Genomic DNA, 17,805 nt, shown 5'->3' with positions numbered 1-17,805 from the left:
ATGAGTCTATTTGGTTAAATTGAGAACCTGGCTGCTCAAGGTCACCACTTTTCTGTGTAATCCTCAGCTTCCCGTATACGGGAGACTCCATTAAAACCTCGAAGAAACAACTCTGCCCTTAGTCGTGTCAACGATTTTTATCAGCATCCAAAAGGAACATTCGGGGAGCTTTCATCGAACACGTAAACTCCTGTAGCAGCTAAGAGTACTAAATATAGTATTTCAGAAATAGCACTAGCCCTAAATAGTAACAATGAATGTTGTTGATGCGTAATTATGTAACCATAACCTGTTCAATGTCCTCCTTTCTTCGAAGGTAAAATGAATGATGCTATCCCTATACGTAATACCAACCTCATTATCACACTGAGCAAACTAAACTTAAATTTCAGCTTGTGTTTTGAAATGGTGGTAACCTTACATCAAAGGCAAATGCTGAAGTCTGAAAATGAATTAAAAGCTTACTCTATTTTTTACTGTCCACAACAGAAAGAAGTAATAAGAATAATATAAATTTAATTCATATTCATAAGTAGCTTGGAATGTAATTTGTACATGCATTTGAATGTCTGACCACCAAATGTTTCTTAACTATTGCTGTTTAATGTATCTCCAAGACAAAATTTTACACAAAAATGGAGGTAGTTGCTAATTTTATATGGCTTAAGTGTTTTTCTTTTATTTTGCATTTTAGACCATTTCTAGAGTGCAGCCTCTTTCTTTGTAAACTGGAGATAGTAGTAGTATCTGACTAATAGAATTATGAGTAATAAATTAATTTATCCATGTAAGAGGATTTAGCACAGATCATAGTAGTGTTTTAAGAATTATGTTATTATTAAAATAAAAATAGCAGCTTCTAGGCCTCCCCACTTCACCCTCTGTAACTGTCAATTTCAGACTCAAATACAACTTACTGCAGTATGTAATAGATGAGTTATGAATAGATGACAAGAACAAAGTACTAGGGAAGCATTGAGGAAAGAAACATTACTTCTGCCTGTGGGGTAGCTATGTAATTCGCCTCTTGGGTCATCAGTAACACATAATAGGTACTTAATAAAAGCTAGTTACATACCCACTAATTGGAAAGATTTGTGTTTGTCGCTCCAGCACCCTAAGGTCTGGCTCTTTGAATGTTTGTTGAATGAATTAGTGAAATAAAAGAAAAGAAACATAGTGATATCTCTTGCCATGAGATAAATTTAACAAATGTCATGAACAACTAAAAAATTCATTTTTATATTTGTAAAAAATATTATAAATGGAGTAGCATAACTAGATTACTGAAAAATGTTTCAGAGTTTTATTAAGGTATAATGGGCAAACAATAAACTACACATATTTTAAAGTATACAATTTGTCAAATTTGACATATGTGCACTCTTTGGTGAAGTGTCTGCTTAAATCTTTTTTCCATTTTTTTAGGAGCAGATATTTTTCCTAAATACTGGGTTTGGAGAGTACTTTTAATATTCTGGATACAATTCGTCTATCAGATATATAATTGGCAGATATATAAAGTCTGTTATGAATTGAATTGTGTCCCCAAAAAAGACATGTTCAAGGCCTAACTCCCAGTCCTATGAATGTGAATTTATTTTTAATATAATCCTTGAAGATATTATTGAGTTAAGATGACTGGTGTCTTTAGAAGGAGAAGAAATTTGGACACAAAAAGAGAGAGAGAGAGAATATGACTGGTGATCCTGTGACAGAGGCAGAGACTGAGCTTTGCCACAAACCAAGTGTTTTGGTTTGCTAACGCTGCCATAATGCAAAATACCAGAAATGGATTGGCTTTTATAAAGGGGGTTTATTTGGTTACAAATTTGCAGTCTGAAGGCCATGGAAATGTCCAAATTAAGGTATCAACATGAGTATACCTTCACCGAAGGAAGGCCAGTGGCATCCAGAAAACCTCTGTTAGCTGGGAAGGCATGTGGCTGGCATCTGCTGATCCCATTTGTGCTCCAGCTCCTCTCTCAGCTCCTGTGTGTTCTTCAAAATATTGCTCTTGGGGTGTTTTGCCCTCTCTTAGTTTCTCTGGAGCAAACACTGGGCTAGCATCTCCAAAGTGTCAGCAAAAGTCTGCTTTCAGCAGCCATCTCCAAAATGTGTCCCTCAGCTGCTCTCCAAAATGTCACTCCCAGCTGCTCTCTGGTCCTTCTGTTTGTGAGCTCTTTTATAGGACTCCAGTGATTAAATCAAGACCCACCCTGAATGGGCAGGTTCCATATCTCCATGGAAATAATCCAATCAAACATTTCACTCACAGTTGATCAAGGCACATCTCCATGGAAACAGTCAAAGGATTTCAACCTAATCAACACTAATACATCTACCCCCACAAGATTGCCTTAAAGAATCTGGCTTTTGGTGGGACATAATATATCCAAACTAGCACACAAGGGACATACCGGATTGCCAGCTGCCCCCAGAGCCTACAGACTTCAGAGGAAGCGTGACCTTGCTCATGCCTTGATTCCAGACGACTCCCCTCCAGAACCATGAGGTAATCAATTAACACCCAGCTTATGGTACTTTGTTAAGGCAGCATTGGCAAACTAAGACAAAATCCAAATTTTCAATCTTTTTCTTTAAAGGATTGTGCTATGATTTCATATCTAAGAAATCTGTGCCTAGCCCAAAGTCACAAAAATTTTCTAGGGTGTTTTCTTCTGAGTTGTACAGTGTTGGTTTAATTTAGGTCTATGATCCATTATCAGTTGATTTTTGTATATGGAGCAAGATTAGGAAGGAAGTTTATTTTTTGCAAATAGGTATTCAATTGCTCCCATACCATTTGTTGAAAAGATTTTCCTTTCTCCTTGGAATTGCATTTGCATTTTATCAAAAACCAATTGTCCATATACATGTGGGGTCTATTTCTGAACTCTATTCTGTTCCATGAATCTATTGATCTATTGATCTAGCTGAACACCAATAACATGCTATCATAATTACTGTAGCTTCATAATAAGCCTTAAAATCAGGTAGTGTTAGTTTTCTTTGTTCTTTTTCAGAGTTGTCTTGGCTATTTGAAGTCATTAGCATGTCCATATGAATTTTAAAGTGAGGTTATAGATTACAATGAAAAATCCTACCAGAAGTTTGACTGGCATTTTGTTGAATCTATAGATCAATTTGTGAAGAATTGACACTTTAACAATATGGAGTCTTCCATACAAACACTGAATGTTTCTTCATTTATTTAGGTCTTCCTTATTTCTCTCAACAATGATTACCAGTTTTTAGTGCCTGGTTCTGAACAATTTTTGAAGATTTACTATTGAGCATATCATATATTTTTGAGGCTATTATAAATGGTATTTTAAAAAATTTTAAACTAAGGGCAGGCAAATAGACTATTAAAATTATGTTAATTAGCATCATCAATATACAAGAATTTTATTAGTATACAGTAGGAACAAGCAATTAGAAAATAAAATTTGAAATAAGTTGGTTACATTAGCATCAGAAAATCATCAAGTATCTAGGAATAAATGGAAGGAAATATGTATTAGGACTACACTGAAACTAGAAAGCGTTGCTAAGAGAAACTAATGAAAACCAAATTAAGTAGAGAACTATACCATATTTCACAGATTGGAAGTGCCAATATTATTATGTTAATTGGGAGAGATGTCCCCTTCTCCCCAAATTAATCTATACTCAGTGCTATCCAAATCAAAACCTAGCATTTTCAATTTTTTGGTGGAAATTGGCAGATTCTGGAGATTAAAAGATCCTAGAATAGCGAAGATAATCTCAAAGAAGAAGCAAACTAAAGGATGTATGCTATGACCGAGACATACTTTAATGCCATAGTAATTAAGACAGTATGATATTGATACAAAGATAGATAAATAAGGCCATGGAGATACTATTGAGAATCCAAAAATATATCTACCCATATGTGATCACCCAATTTACAACTAAGGCACCACAACAGTTCAGGAGATGAAAGAATAATCCTGTCAGTAAATGATGCTGTGTCAATTAGACACCTATGGGGTAGAGGAACATTAAATTCTGCCTCATGCCATAAAAAAAATTAATTTGAGATGGTTCATAGACCTAAATGTGAAAGATAAAGTGATCACAATTCTAGAAAAAAACATAGGAGAATATCTGCATGGCCCTGAGGCAGGCAAAGATTTTTAATCAGGGCACAGAAAGCACTAACCATAAAGAAAAGACTCATAATTTGGACTTTATTAAAATTAAGAATTTCTGTTAATCAAAAGTCAACATTAAGAAAGTGAAAAGGCTAGTTGCAGGCTAGGAGAAGATATTTACGAGACAAAGAACTCGTATCTAGAACATGCAAAGAATACTATACTGCCCCCCCCCCGCCACACACACACACGCACGCACACACACACAATAATTGCAAGCAACCAACCCAATTCAAAAACAGGCAAAGGTCTCAAACAGGCACTTCATAAAAAAAGAATGTCTAAATAGTCAACAAGCATTGGAAAAGGTGCTCAAAACCATAATCCTCAGGAAAAATGCAAATACAATCATAATGGGCCACATTCCTACCAAAATGACTAAAATTCACAGGACTGACAATATTAGGAGTTGGCGACGATGTGAAGCAACTGAATGTGTTGTGCATTGCTAGTGCAAATATAAATTGGTACAACTTTAGAAAACTGTTGGCAGTATTTCCAAATGCTAAACATAGATATACACTCTAACCCAGAAAATCCACTCCTAAGTAATTCCCAATGAAAATCAAGGCTGTGTTCAGCAAAAAAAAAACAGGCAGAAGAATGTCCATAGCAATTTTATTCATAATAGCCAAGCAATGTAAACAAACCAAATGTTTGTTAGTGGTTGAATGGATTAATAAATTATGGGATATTTATTCAATAAGAAACTTCAAAGTATTGAAAAATAACAAACTCCTCAATACAGCAACATGCATGAATCTTACAGACATATTATGAGCAAATGAAGCCAGACTTAAAGAATTTATGCTATATGATTTCATTTAGGTGAAATTGTAGAATAGGCAAAACTTATCTATGATGTTAGAAGTCAGAATAGTGGTCACTTTTAAGGTAGGTGTTGAGGGGGGTGGAATGAAGGCAGCCTTCAGGGGTGCTGCAAATATTCTATATCTTGATCTGAGCTGGGTAATGATTATAAGGTTTTATACATATTTTAAAATGCATCAAATGCTGTACATTTAAGTTATGCACATAAGTTTTACCCAAATAAAAACCTAAATGAGAAAAAGAAAATTGCAAAAAAAAACAAATCCTTAAATAGAATTTTTGTGACTCTCTTTATTCTTTTACGCTTTCATAGTCTTCTGTTTTAAAGGTATAAATTTAAAAATAATAACTTTGATATATCTGGACGGGATTTATCAGTATTTCCTGGAGTGCCGTCTGTTTTCTATCTTCTAGTCTAACCTGAATAATTACTGATCCTTTTGGACTTTGGACTTAAATTAAAATGTCCTATTGTTGTGAAACAAGATTGGTCTTGGCAGTGACTTCTCCATAATTCTTATAAAGAATTGAAGGAATTGATATTGATCATTAAGGAAGGAAGACAGGGATGGAGGAAGGTTAATTGTGATTATGACATTAGATATAGCATGAAAGAGAAGTTCTAGAGTTTTCAATTAAATGTCTAGGAAAGTATGGCCATTACTACAGAAAATAGCATGACACAGGTGTATAGACGGGTCCTTTCAAGTTTCTTTTCATATCTGTGGTTGATTTGAGGACTTATGATAATACTTAACTTATATTCTAATCATCTTGATTATTACCAAATATTTGTAAATCTGTAAATAGATTATTTTCCTGCTGACCTTCCAAGTTAGTTCTATAACCCTGTATCTGAACTAATGATATTCTTATCCTCTCTCTGGAATTTCCCTCAACTCTCTTCACATATTAGTCAGTTTTTCTTTTCCTTTTTTTTTTTTTTTTTTTTTTTTTTTTTTTTTTTTTTTTGTCTTTTAAGGCAGAAATCTAGGTGAGTGAAAATTGGCAAGATCCCATGAACAGGTCCTTCATTAAGGCAAAGCTTGGCTCCCAAAAGGCTTGAGGCTTTCCAGGGATTCCACGTTTGACAGAAGTGTTGACAGCGTGATTAAACAAGCAAGGTATTCAGGAAAGCTGAAACTGGTCTTCAAAGGAGACGCAGTGGGTGATGGGTGTTATAGAGCTTGATGCGGAATATATCAAAAACTTGGAAAGGCAGTGGTGGGGTCATGAACCTCATAAGGCGGAACGAACCATGGCAGGAACAGAATTAAAGTCAAAGAGATCTATATTTAGACATGAACTACTCCATGGGGAATACCAGCCAAACAATAGTACCTGGGCAAGACCTTCCCCCTCCACAGGTGGCTTCTTTCAGCCACCAATCCTGGGCTCTCTGGCTGTGAATCAACTTTATCATGAAAGATCATACTAAAGATTGCTCAGGAGTTCTTTATAAGACTCACGTTTTCAAAACTTTATGTTGGTCTAAATGTTCTAGTAATCAGCAATCCTCCAGTTTAAAATCTTTCAGTGGGGCCACATTACTTACAAAACAAAACCCAAACCTTTAGGAAGACATAGGAATTCCCTTCTGGTTTTGCTGCATCCTGGTTTCCCATCTAACCTGTCATTACTCCCCCTGAGACACTCCAGGCCACACGGCCCCTGCTTTTGTGGCTCCAAGCCACAGGCCATTGGCTCTCCCCCCTGCCTGGAAAGCCTTCTCTCCCTGTGCTCCCCTTCATTCCTGAGGAGAGTCCCGTAGCATCACACTCCGTGTTGCCTTCCTTGATCCTCTGGCAGAGTTAGATGCCCGTCCTCTGTCCCCTCACAGCACCCTCTGCTTGTCTCTGCTACAGAATATTAATCATATTCTAATTGTCTATGCTTGCATCTCCCCCCTCCACCTCCTCAACTAGATATAAGCTCCTTAAAGAAAGGACATCATTTGTTCATCTTGTATTTCCAGCACCTAGTACAGTGGCTGGCATAAAATTGGGAGAGAGAATATAAATTCTGCTGCATGATTGTTGAATGCATTTATAATGTGCAAATTAAACATGTTTGTAAGATAGAAGAAGTTCATGACTTTGGAAACATCAATTTCAATAGGATTCTGGAGAAAGGAATTGTAAGAAATGAGAGAGAAAATGGGTAATATGAAGATAGAGGCTGAGAGCAGGAATTTCTAGATTAAAACTGACTCTTGTATATATACTCAAAGGATATGAAAGCATATGTCTACACACAAAATTGTGCCCAAATGTTCATAGCAACATTATTCATAATTGCCAAAAAGTGGAAACAACCCAACAGAAGGAAGGATAAACAAAATGTGGCATATCCATTCAATGGAATATTATTAAGTAACAAAAAGGAATGAAGTACTGAAATATGCTACAATACAGATGAAGAAGTTGAAGAAGCAAGTCACAAAAGACCACATATGGTATGATTCCACTTATATGAAATGTCCAGCATAGGAAAACCTATAGAGAAAAAGTAGACTAATGGTCTCTTAGGGCTGGGGGAATTGGGGAGTGACTGCTAATGGGCTTGGGATTTCTCTTCAGAAGTGATGAAAACATTGCAGAATTGGCTGTGGTGGTGGTTGCAAAAATCTTTAAATAATAAAAACCACTGAATTGTACACTTGAAATAGGTTAGTTGTTGGGTATGTTAATTACATCTCAATAAAGCTGTTAGTGATAAAAGAAAGTCTCTTTCATGGAAACTCAATGTCTTTCAGGTAAACATTCAATCAATTTGAAGGTCAGAGTTTCTGCCTCCTGAAAATCTTCTGTGGCTCGGGGGCAGCTTGCTGCCGTGGTTACAGCTGCCTGGGCAAAAATTCCTGCTCTGCCATTTACCAGCTGCCAACTTGGGCCAATGCCTTCCCTCTCTGCGTGGGAGTCCACTGCAGTAAGATCGCAGAGTGGGGGCGTGGGGAACAGTAGAACTGCCTCAAACAGCTGTGGTGAGGATTTGAATGTTTTAACTGATGAAAAGCACCTAGAACAGCTCCTGACATGAAGGTTTGACTCTCCTCTGGCTCCACTGACCTGACAGGTCCCCTCTGGTCTGGGAATAAGGTTGGGGATTGAATCATGTACCCCGCAAAGGACAGGCTTTTAATCTTAATATGTGTTCCTGTCGGCGGCGGGGGGAGCCACCTTGTAAAAAGGACCTTTTGAGATATTCTTAAAGTACAGCCAGATTGAATCAGGGTAGGTCTTAATCTGCATGACTGGAGGCCTGATAAAGAAAAAAATCAGACACAGAGAAGCCAGAAACCAGTAGAAGCCAGAAGTCAGAAGTCAGAAAGAAGAGAGACAGAGCCAGGCAGAAAGAGAAATAGGGAGTGAGAGGTGGCTATGGGACTGCCATCCCAGATGGCCACCAACCCTTATAGAAAGCATGACCTTGCTAACATCCTCAATTTGGACTTCTAGCCTCTGAAACCACAAGCCAATAAATTCCTGTTGCTTAAGCCAATCCACTGGGGTATTTGTCAAAGCATTCAGCAAACTAAGACAAACGGAATGTTGGCATCGCTGAGGTGAGGTGGGTCTGGCTGGTCCTTGGTGCCTTGGGGCTGATGTGCACCACGGGTGCCCCTGAACTTTACTACTGCCTCCAGTGGCAAAGCTCTCAGGGGGTCTCTTCATCTTTACATTAGTCCTCTTGGTCCGGTACAACTGGGAACACTTCCTTGGCCTTTGGCAGAGCTGATGCTTCTCAAATGTGTTCTCAGCTCTGTGCGTCATTGTGCAATATTCAATGAGCTTACTTTTAGTCACCTCTTTTAGCCCCTGTTAAGATACAGCTTCACCACCCTACAGCCCATCTTTTTTTTTTTCATTACTCCAAAAAATAAAATAAAAAACATCCAAGACATCCCATTCCCCTCCCACCCCATTGTTCATTTACTTTTTTAAATACAGTTTTATTGACATATATTCACACACGCTACAGTCACCCACAGTGTACAATCAGTTATTCACAGCATCATCATACAGTTGTGTGTTCATCACCAGAATCAATTTTTGGACATTTTTCTTACTCCAAAATAAAAATAAAAGCCAAAAAGAACACCCAAAACTTTCTATCTACTCCATCCCACCCTATTCTTCATCTAATTTTTGTCCCCATTTTTCCATTTATCTGTCCATATACCGGATAAAGACAGTGCGAGCCACAAGGTTTTCACAATCACACAGTCACACTTTGCAAACTACATAGTTTCAAGAATCAAGGTCACTGGGTTGCAGTTCGACAGCTTCAGATATTTCCCTCTAGCCATTCCAACACACTGAAAACTGAAAAGTGATATCTATGTAGCACATAAGAAAACCCTCCAGAGTGACCTCTCAACTCCATTTGAAATCTCTCAGCCACTGCAACCTTATTTTGTTTCATCTCTCTTCCCTCTTTTGGTCAATAAGATTTCCTCAATCCCACAGTGCTGGGTCCAGGTGCATCCTCAGGAGTCATTTCCTGAGTTGCCAGGGAGATTTACACCCCTGGGAGTCACTTCCCACGTAGGGGGAAGGGCAGCGAGTTCACCTGCTGAGTTGGCTTAGCTAGAGAGAAAGAGGGCCACATCTGAGCAACAAAGAGGTTCTCTGGGGGAGACTCTCAGGCACAATTATAAGTGGGCTTAGACTCTCCTTTGCAGTAACAAGCTTCATAAGGGCAAGTCCCCAGATTGAGGGCTCCCCTACAGCTCATCTTTGAGCATTGGATTCTGCACCAGGTCAAGTGTGGGGTTTTCTTGAGGGACTTTCAGCTTCCCCAGACAATACTCAGGGAAGCAGCATGCTGCTCCCAGTATTCTTGGGATTTTTGTAATTTGGGAGTATTTAATACAACAACTAATACCCGGGTTAAAGGGAACAGACCTTATTGAACATAGATTTCAGATTCTAACTTCTGTTTTATTATTTGTTCTTCCAAACTTGTCATATGAACATTTTAGTGGTGATTTTTATAATAATATACAGATTATTTATGTATAAAGGCAGATTTGAAAGGATACATGGAAAAATAAAGTTAGTAGGAGAGGAGAAGGTATTCTAGTGGATATTCCTATTTATATATGTCTTTGTTATGTGATAAAATTATTGTAATAATCATCAGTAAAGATAGCTAATGTTTACTTAGCATTTGCTATATCTGAGGCCTTGTAACATGCTTTAAAGGCATTATTTATTTTTTTTCCCTTGCAACACCTTACTAAGTCAAATGGTTTATCCCAAAATGACTGATAAATCTGCAATCTAATTAATCAAAATCATTAATTGCCAAAGTCTTTTTGTTGGACTTTTATTTTCTTTGCTTTCTTTCTATTGTTAAATATTTAGCACTTTGATGCTAAAAATTTTAATAGTAGGCAAATGGCTCACACTTAATTACATCATAAACACTACTGTATCCCAAATTAGAAGTCCCTCCACAAAATGAAGGATCTGGGAGGATCCATATACTAATCTTAAAGATTTTTTTTGTGAAAAATACTGTTTTGCTCATAGTAGTTACTACCAAATTCTTCATCACAGGATAAGCGTGATAGTATCACTGCCATGATTAAGAGCTCTTGGCTCCAGCAGCTGCTGTCACTCCACGCTACACAATGCCATTGGATAGTGGGTATTCGAGGCCACCATTCCGTTTAAACAAACCAAACTTCAGGCCTTCAGTGAATGCATGGTGAATGGATGACTGCTTGTAGCTGCAGCTGAAAATTGTTCATGCTCCAGTAGTTCAGGACTCTTCAGCAATTACTTAATTTCCAAGGCCCTCCATTTCTTTAAAAATGTAATGAGGAGGTTCGACCAGATTCTCTCTGTAGTATTATCCACGCTTATTTATTTATTTATTGCCTATCACCCCAATCCTTTCCACATTCCATGGCCATCACTTCCTTTAAGACTTCCTCCAAGATTCCTTTCCTATGCAATTTCATTCCACAATAACCCTGTCAAATGCACAATACACAATAATATATTCAAACGTACTTTAAACATTATTATTTTGTACTTACATTCTTTGGTTAATAGATGTATTTCATTGCCTTAAGACAGGAATTTCACCACCTTACCAAATGCAGGCATTTGACAGAAGCATGTTGAAAAAATGATTTAAATGTCAACAAATTGAAATTTAAAAATTGGTAGGTTTTCAAGAAGTCTGAGCTCACCAAAATTATAACCTTATATTTGTATCCATGATGCCAGGCATATTCAGGCATACCTTCTTTTATTCTGCTTCATGTTATCACACTTTGCAGATACTGCATTTTTTTACAAATTGAAAATTTGTGGCAACTCTGCACTGAGCAAATCGATCAGCACCGTTTTTCCAATAGCATGTGCTCACTGGATGTCTCTGTGTCACATGTTGGTAATTCTCACCACATTTCAAACTTTTTTCATTATTCTATCTATTCCATGATCTGTGATCTGTGATGTTACTATTATACTTGTTTTGGGACACCATGAAACACACCCTTATAAGATGTCAAACTAAGTTGATAAATGCTTTGTACATTCTGACTGTTCCACCAACTAGCTGTTTCCCCATCTCTCACCCTCTTCTCAGGCTTTCCTATTCCTTGAGACATGCAATACTGAAATTAGGCCAGTTAATAACCCCACAATGGCCTCTAAGTGTTCAAGTAAAAGGAAGAGTCACATATCTCTCATTTTAAACCAAAAGCTAGAAATGATTAAGTTTAGTAAGGAAGCCATGTTGAAAGTCAAGATAGGCTGAAAGCTAGGTCTCTTGCACCAGTTAGCCAAATTGTGAATGCAAAGGAATAGTTCTTGAAGGAAAGTAACAGTGAACACCCAAATGATAAAAACAAGCCTTACTGCTCAGGAGAAAGTTTTAGTGGCCCAGATAAAAGATCAAACCAGCCATAACATTCCCTTAAGGCAATCCAGAGCAAGACACTATTTCTCTTCAATTTAATGAAGACTGAGAGAGGTGAGGAAACTGCAGAAGAAAAGTTTGAAGCTAACAGAGGTTGGTTCAGGAGGTTTAAGGAAAGAAGCAAAGCTGTCTCCGTAACAACAAAGTGCAAGGTGAAGCAGCAAGTGCTGATGTAGAAGCTGCAGCAAGTTATCCAGAAGATCTAGCTAAGATGATTGATGAAGGTGGATGCACTAAACAACATATTTGCCTTGTAGATGAAACAACCTTCTATTGGAAGAAGATGCCATCAAGGATTTTCAGAGCTAGAGAAGTCAATGCCTGGCTTCAAAGCTCCAAAGGACAGGCTGATCTCTTGTTAAGGGCTAATACAGCTGGCAACTATAAGTCGAAGCTGATGCTCATTTACCATTCTGAAAACCCTAGGGCCCTTAAGAATTATGCTAAATCTACTCTGCCTGTGCTCTATAAATGGGCCAACAAAGGTTTGATGACAACACATCTTTTTACAATATAGTTTACTGAATATTTTAAGCCCTCTGTTGAGACCTACTGCTCAAAAAAGAAAAAATTCTTTTTCAAAATATTACTGCTCATTGATAATCACCTTGTCACCCGAAAGCTCTGATGGAGATGTATGATAAGATTAGTGTTGTTTTCTTGCCTGCTAGGACAACAGCCATTCTGCAGCCCATGGATCAAGGAGTAATTTTGACTTTCAAAGTCTTATTATTTAAGAAATATGCTTCATAAGGCTATAGTTGCTATAGATCAGTTGAAAGCTGTTTGGAAAGGATTCACCATTCTAGTTGCTAGTAAGGACATTCGTGATTCATGGCAGGAGGTCAAAATAGCAACGTTAACAGGATACATTAAAGTCATGGATGACTATGAGGGGTCCAAGACTTTGATGGAGAAAGTAACTGCAGATGTGGTGGAAATAGCAAAAGAACTAGAATCAGAAGTAGAGACTGAAGATGTGACTGAATTGCTGCAATCTCATAAACTTTTTAACAAATGACGAGCAAAGAAAGTGGCTTCTTGAGCTGGAAACTACTCCTGGTGAAGATGCTGTGTACATTGTTGAAATGGGAACAAAATTTAGAATATTACATAAACTGAGTTGATATAGCAAAGGCAGAGTTTGAGAGGACTGACTCCAATTTTGAAAGAAGTTCTGTGTGTAAAATGCTAATAAACATTGCTGCATGCCACATGGAAATCTTTTATGACAGGAATGGTCAATCAAGAGGCACACTTCACTGTTGTCTTCTTTTAAGAAATTGCCACAGCCATCCCAACTTTCAGCAACCACCAGCACTGAGGCAAGACTGTCCACCAGCAAAAAGATTATGTGAGTCACTGAAGGCTCAGATGATAGCTAGCATTTTTTAGCAATAAACTATTTTTAATTAAGGTGTGTACACTTTTGTAAAACATAATTTTATTGCACACTTAAACTATAGTGTGAACGTAATTTTTCTATCCACTGGGAAACCAAAAAATTCATGTGACTCACTTTATTGCCATGGTGTGGAAGTAAACTCACAATATCTCTGAGGTATGCCTGTAAAAGACCCTTAAAATATTTTTTGAAAAAAATATGTAAATATTAGGAAGAGAAGCAAAGGAAAATTTACCATGAAACTAATAAGGTTAAGCTCAGGGCTCTTAACTTCTAAAAGACCCTTTTTGGACCTGGGAGGGCCCCTGTTAGTTTGTTCACATGATCATAAGTTTTTGTAAAATTTCAAAAAAAAAAAAAGATGTTTTTCTCACAACTGCTTAAGGCCACTGTGTCTCTCCACTTCAGCTTTCCTTCCCTCTTGACTCTCTCATGTAGGTACTGATGGAGTGGCCACAGGCATTTTTAGTTGCTGGCTAAGGAGAATTTGGAGATGGGAATAGCTTTATTTATTTTATTTAGTGGGATATTTTTATGTTATTCACACTCACCTCCACTCAACAACGATGACATCAATAACAAACTGGTTAATTGTGACATCTGCTCAAAGGATATTTAACATCAGTCACTGAACAAGAAATCATAAAAAGCCCTGAAATCTTTCAGCCCATATTTGAAAGAAGCTTAAGAGATTTTGCCAAATTTTGCTCAATCTTAACTTTTATGTGACCTTACCAATAATGAGTTGTGGAGCTGAAAGAAACATTTCTTAACCATTAACAATGAAAGAATTAAAAAAGAAATTTCAATCAACTATGCTAGAAGAAAGATTACTGATGTTTCTATTCTCTCTTCAGAAAATATTACAAAAATCATTGTCTTAAGTGCACATGATCAAAGAATATGCAAGTAAATAAAAACACAGGAGAAAGTATGATAGAAGTGTGACAGATAGTTAATATATGTAAATATTGTTATTTTTCTGGACTTCTAATGTTTGTGGTATTTGTCAGCTTTGGAAATAAATTTGTAATTTTTTGAGATTCCTTTTTTCAACCTAAATGCATACTCTTTTTTTTTTTGTGAGGTAATTTTCTAATCATTTCATATTTATTTTCTTAAAGAGGGTCCCCCAAATTGAATAAGCTACTGACCCCACAAAACCTGCATCTGCTCTGACAAAAAAAGTCGTGGACAAATGGCTAAAATGACATGCTGGCTTCCTCCACCTCATTCTTCTCCTTCAAGCATCCACCAACAGTTATAGTTTGAAAGTCTACAGTTCTTAGACAAGGAAGAATGTGGAAATAAAGAGAAGCAAGGTGGGGTGGCTTGGTTGCTGGGTCATTGGGAAAATCATGAAAAAAGGAAATGTATTAGGTGATGGAGGGTAGAAGGAAGTGGGATAAGAAAGGAAGGAAGGCAGGAAGACGTCAGGGAGAACAGGAAATACTTATTTTCTGGGTCTATCCTGCTCTGAATTTCCTTACCGGACATATGTTTTTAGTGTATGCATAACTTCTAAGATTTGTAAACTGCCCATCTGTGTGTATCTTTTGAGTGCTGCTGTATCCCTGTGCTTGCACGAACCAGAGAAACATATGACTCTTTAGCCGTGAGAAAGAGGTGTCTCCACAGTACAAAATGCTCCAAGGCACCAACAGAATATTAATGACAAATCAAAGGATGAAGCATTTAAAAATCCCACAGCAAAATTCAAGGCAAAGAAAATTTTCAAATCAAATTTAAAGGAGGAAAAAGAATAAACATAAAAGTTAGGGTATGAAAAGGTAAAATAGGCTGTCCTCAGAAGTCATTTAGAATAGTGAACTGTTTGAGGAATTTCCCTTCCTCTGTCCTGTCATGTTCTGTTTTCTTTGAAAAGGTAGCAGATGGGGCACAGTGTCAATGTGTTATTTAGGAAACTAAATCTGGGAAAATTCTGGAAAGAGAATAGTAAACTAATTTAAATTGAAACCATTAAGCCACTTGTGGGAATACTTCCTGGATTTTGTTAAGGGTGGCAAATGGGAAAATGGGAAAAGCAGAAATGAAGAATTTTTTCTTCTTACCTCAACATGTGAGGAAGGGTGGAAGTGTTGCACATTTTCAAAAACTGTGATATGGGATCACAAAACAGTGTTGCCCATATATAAGATTTTGAAGACTATCCCAGTAAATCCAATAGCAGGTCTCAAAAATCACTCTGAAGAAAGGATACTTTAGCCTGATTACTTTTTGTGTAATTTGACCACAGGTCATCTAGAAGACTTTTGGTTCCTAATTTCTGTTTCCCTAGAAAAGTGATCAGTGGGATTAGTCATTTTTTTCTTAATTTTCTTATTTCCTACTTTATGATTCTATAATATGGTTTAATTAAGCAGTAATTTCTTTTGACTCTGATTGAAACACACATAATCGCATTAATGTAACTAGAAGGTTTATGGTTTCTTTGCAATAGATAAATGGAATAGGCATTAGTTCTTTTCAGATAGACAATTGAGCAACACTTATTCCTAATGATTTCCCATCAGCATTGTGGTAAATTACATTTTCCTAAGGTGGACACAATAGTATATCTTACCCAACATGCTCTCCTCACAATGTGACGTTAACCTCTTCCATGGAGAGATGCATGTCTATATTTCTTTTCTTTAAAACTAGATGAACCTATGACTTCAGTGTAAGTGACATTATGTGCCTTCTATGGCTAAGCCAGAAAATATGATGCAGTGCTCACTTTAGCAGCACATATATTAAAACTGGAATGATACAAAGAAGATTAGCATGAGCCCTTTGCAAGGATGATATGCAAATTCATGAAGCATTCCTTTTTTTCATTATAATGTATTTTTGATACATAACTCTACTTTTTATTTCTAACAGGTTCTAAAATGCAAGTACAGTAAAGGTAATGATAAATCTATGCCTGGACATACAATGTATAAAATGTTTAAAGATATAATTTATAATAATTAACAACAAAATGGTGGGTGACCAAGGAGTATTGGAACAGTGCTTGTGTATGCTATTGAAATTAAATTGGGAGTAAATCAAATAACACTGCTATAGATTTAAGATGTTAAATTTAATCCCTATGGTAATCACAAAAAATATTTGAAAAATATATACAGAAGGAAATGAGAAGGGACTCAATATGACACACTACAAAAAAAACAAGAAATATGAAAACAGGCATTAGCAGAAGAATTGAGGGACAAAAAAATGTATAAGACTTACAAAGATCATATAGCAAAATGGAAGAAAAAAGTTCTGCATTATCCGTAGTTATTTAGATGTGAATGGATTAAAGACTACAGTCAAAAGACAGAGACTGGCAGGGTGAATAAAAAAGCATGACCTAACTATATGCTGTTTACAAGAGATTCACCTTAAATTCAAAGACAAAAGTAGATTGAAAGTGAATGGATGGGAAAGAAATACCATGGAGATAGTAGCCAAAAGAGAGCTGGGGTAACTATACTAACATCAGATAAAATTGACTTTAAGTCAGAAGCTGTTAGGAGGGACAAAGAAGTTCATTATATAATCATAAATGGGTCAATTCAACAAAACTACATGAAAATTATAAATACATATGCACCTAAGATCAGAACCCCAAAATATAAGAAGAAGTGAAGAGAGAAATCAACAGTTCTACATTAATAGTAGGAAATATCAATACACAATTCCAATAATGGATTGAATATCTGGATAGAAGATCAATAAAGGAAATAGAAGACTTGAAGGACACTATAGACCAACTGGAGCTAACAGAGATATATATAGGACACATCACCCAACAGCAGCAGATTATACATTCTTCTCTGTTGCACATGGTCATTCTCCAGGATAGACCACATGTCAGGTCACAAAACATGACTCAGTAAATTAAAACAATATTGAAATCATACAATATATCTTTTCTGATCACAATGGAATGAAGCTAAATATCAATAACAGAGGGAGAACTGGAAAATTCAAAATATGTGGAAAGTAACACACTCTAAAACAATAAAGAATAAATCACAAGGGAAATTAGGAAAAATCTTGAGAGATGAAAACACAGCATACTAAAACTTTAGGACACATCAAAGGCAGTGCTGAGAGGAAAATTTATAGCTCTAAGTGTTTACATTAAAAAAAGAAGAAAGATCCCCCAACAGAGACCTAACCTTATAACTGGAGGATCTAGAAAAAGAAGAGCCATCTAAACCCAAAACAATCACAAGCCCAGGACCATATGGCTTCCCCAGTGAATTTTACTGAACATTCCAAGAAAAATTAACATCAATCCTGATCAAACTCTTCCAAAAAATTAAAAGAAGGCAACACTCCCTAACTCATTCTATGAAAACAAAATCACCCCCATACCACATCTAGATAAAGACACTACAAGAAAAGAAAATCATGATCAGTATCCCTTATGAATATCAATGCATATTATTG

The 17,805-nt window shown here is 36.6% G+C and overlaps 1 non-coding gene across 1 annotated transcript; it reads left to right on the top strand.

The window, feature by feature from the left end:
* Positions 1 to 16,088: 16,088 nt before the first annotated feature.
* On the top strand, positions 16,089 to 16,195 carry LOC119541068. Its single transcript, XR_005218197.1, has one exon. It is a non-coding gene; the product is annotated as a U6 spliceosomal RNA (small nuclear RNA).
* The last annotated feature ends 1,610 nt before the right edge of the window (positions 16,196 to 17,805 follow it).

The sequence above is a fragment of the Choloepus didactylus genome, chromosome 7, assembly GCF_015220235.1.
Source record: "Choloepus didactylus isolate mChoDid1 chromosome 7, mChoDid1.pri, whole genome shotgun sequence".
Lineage (NCBI taxonomy): Eukaryota > Metazoa > Chordata > Mammalia > Pilosa > Megalonychidae > Choloepus > Choloepus didactylus.
The sequence above is the reverse complement of the archived record's forward strand: the minus strand, read 5'-3'. Positions and strand labels throughout refer to the sequence as shown.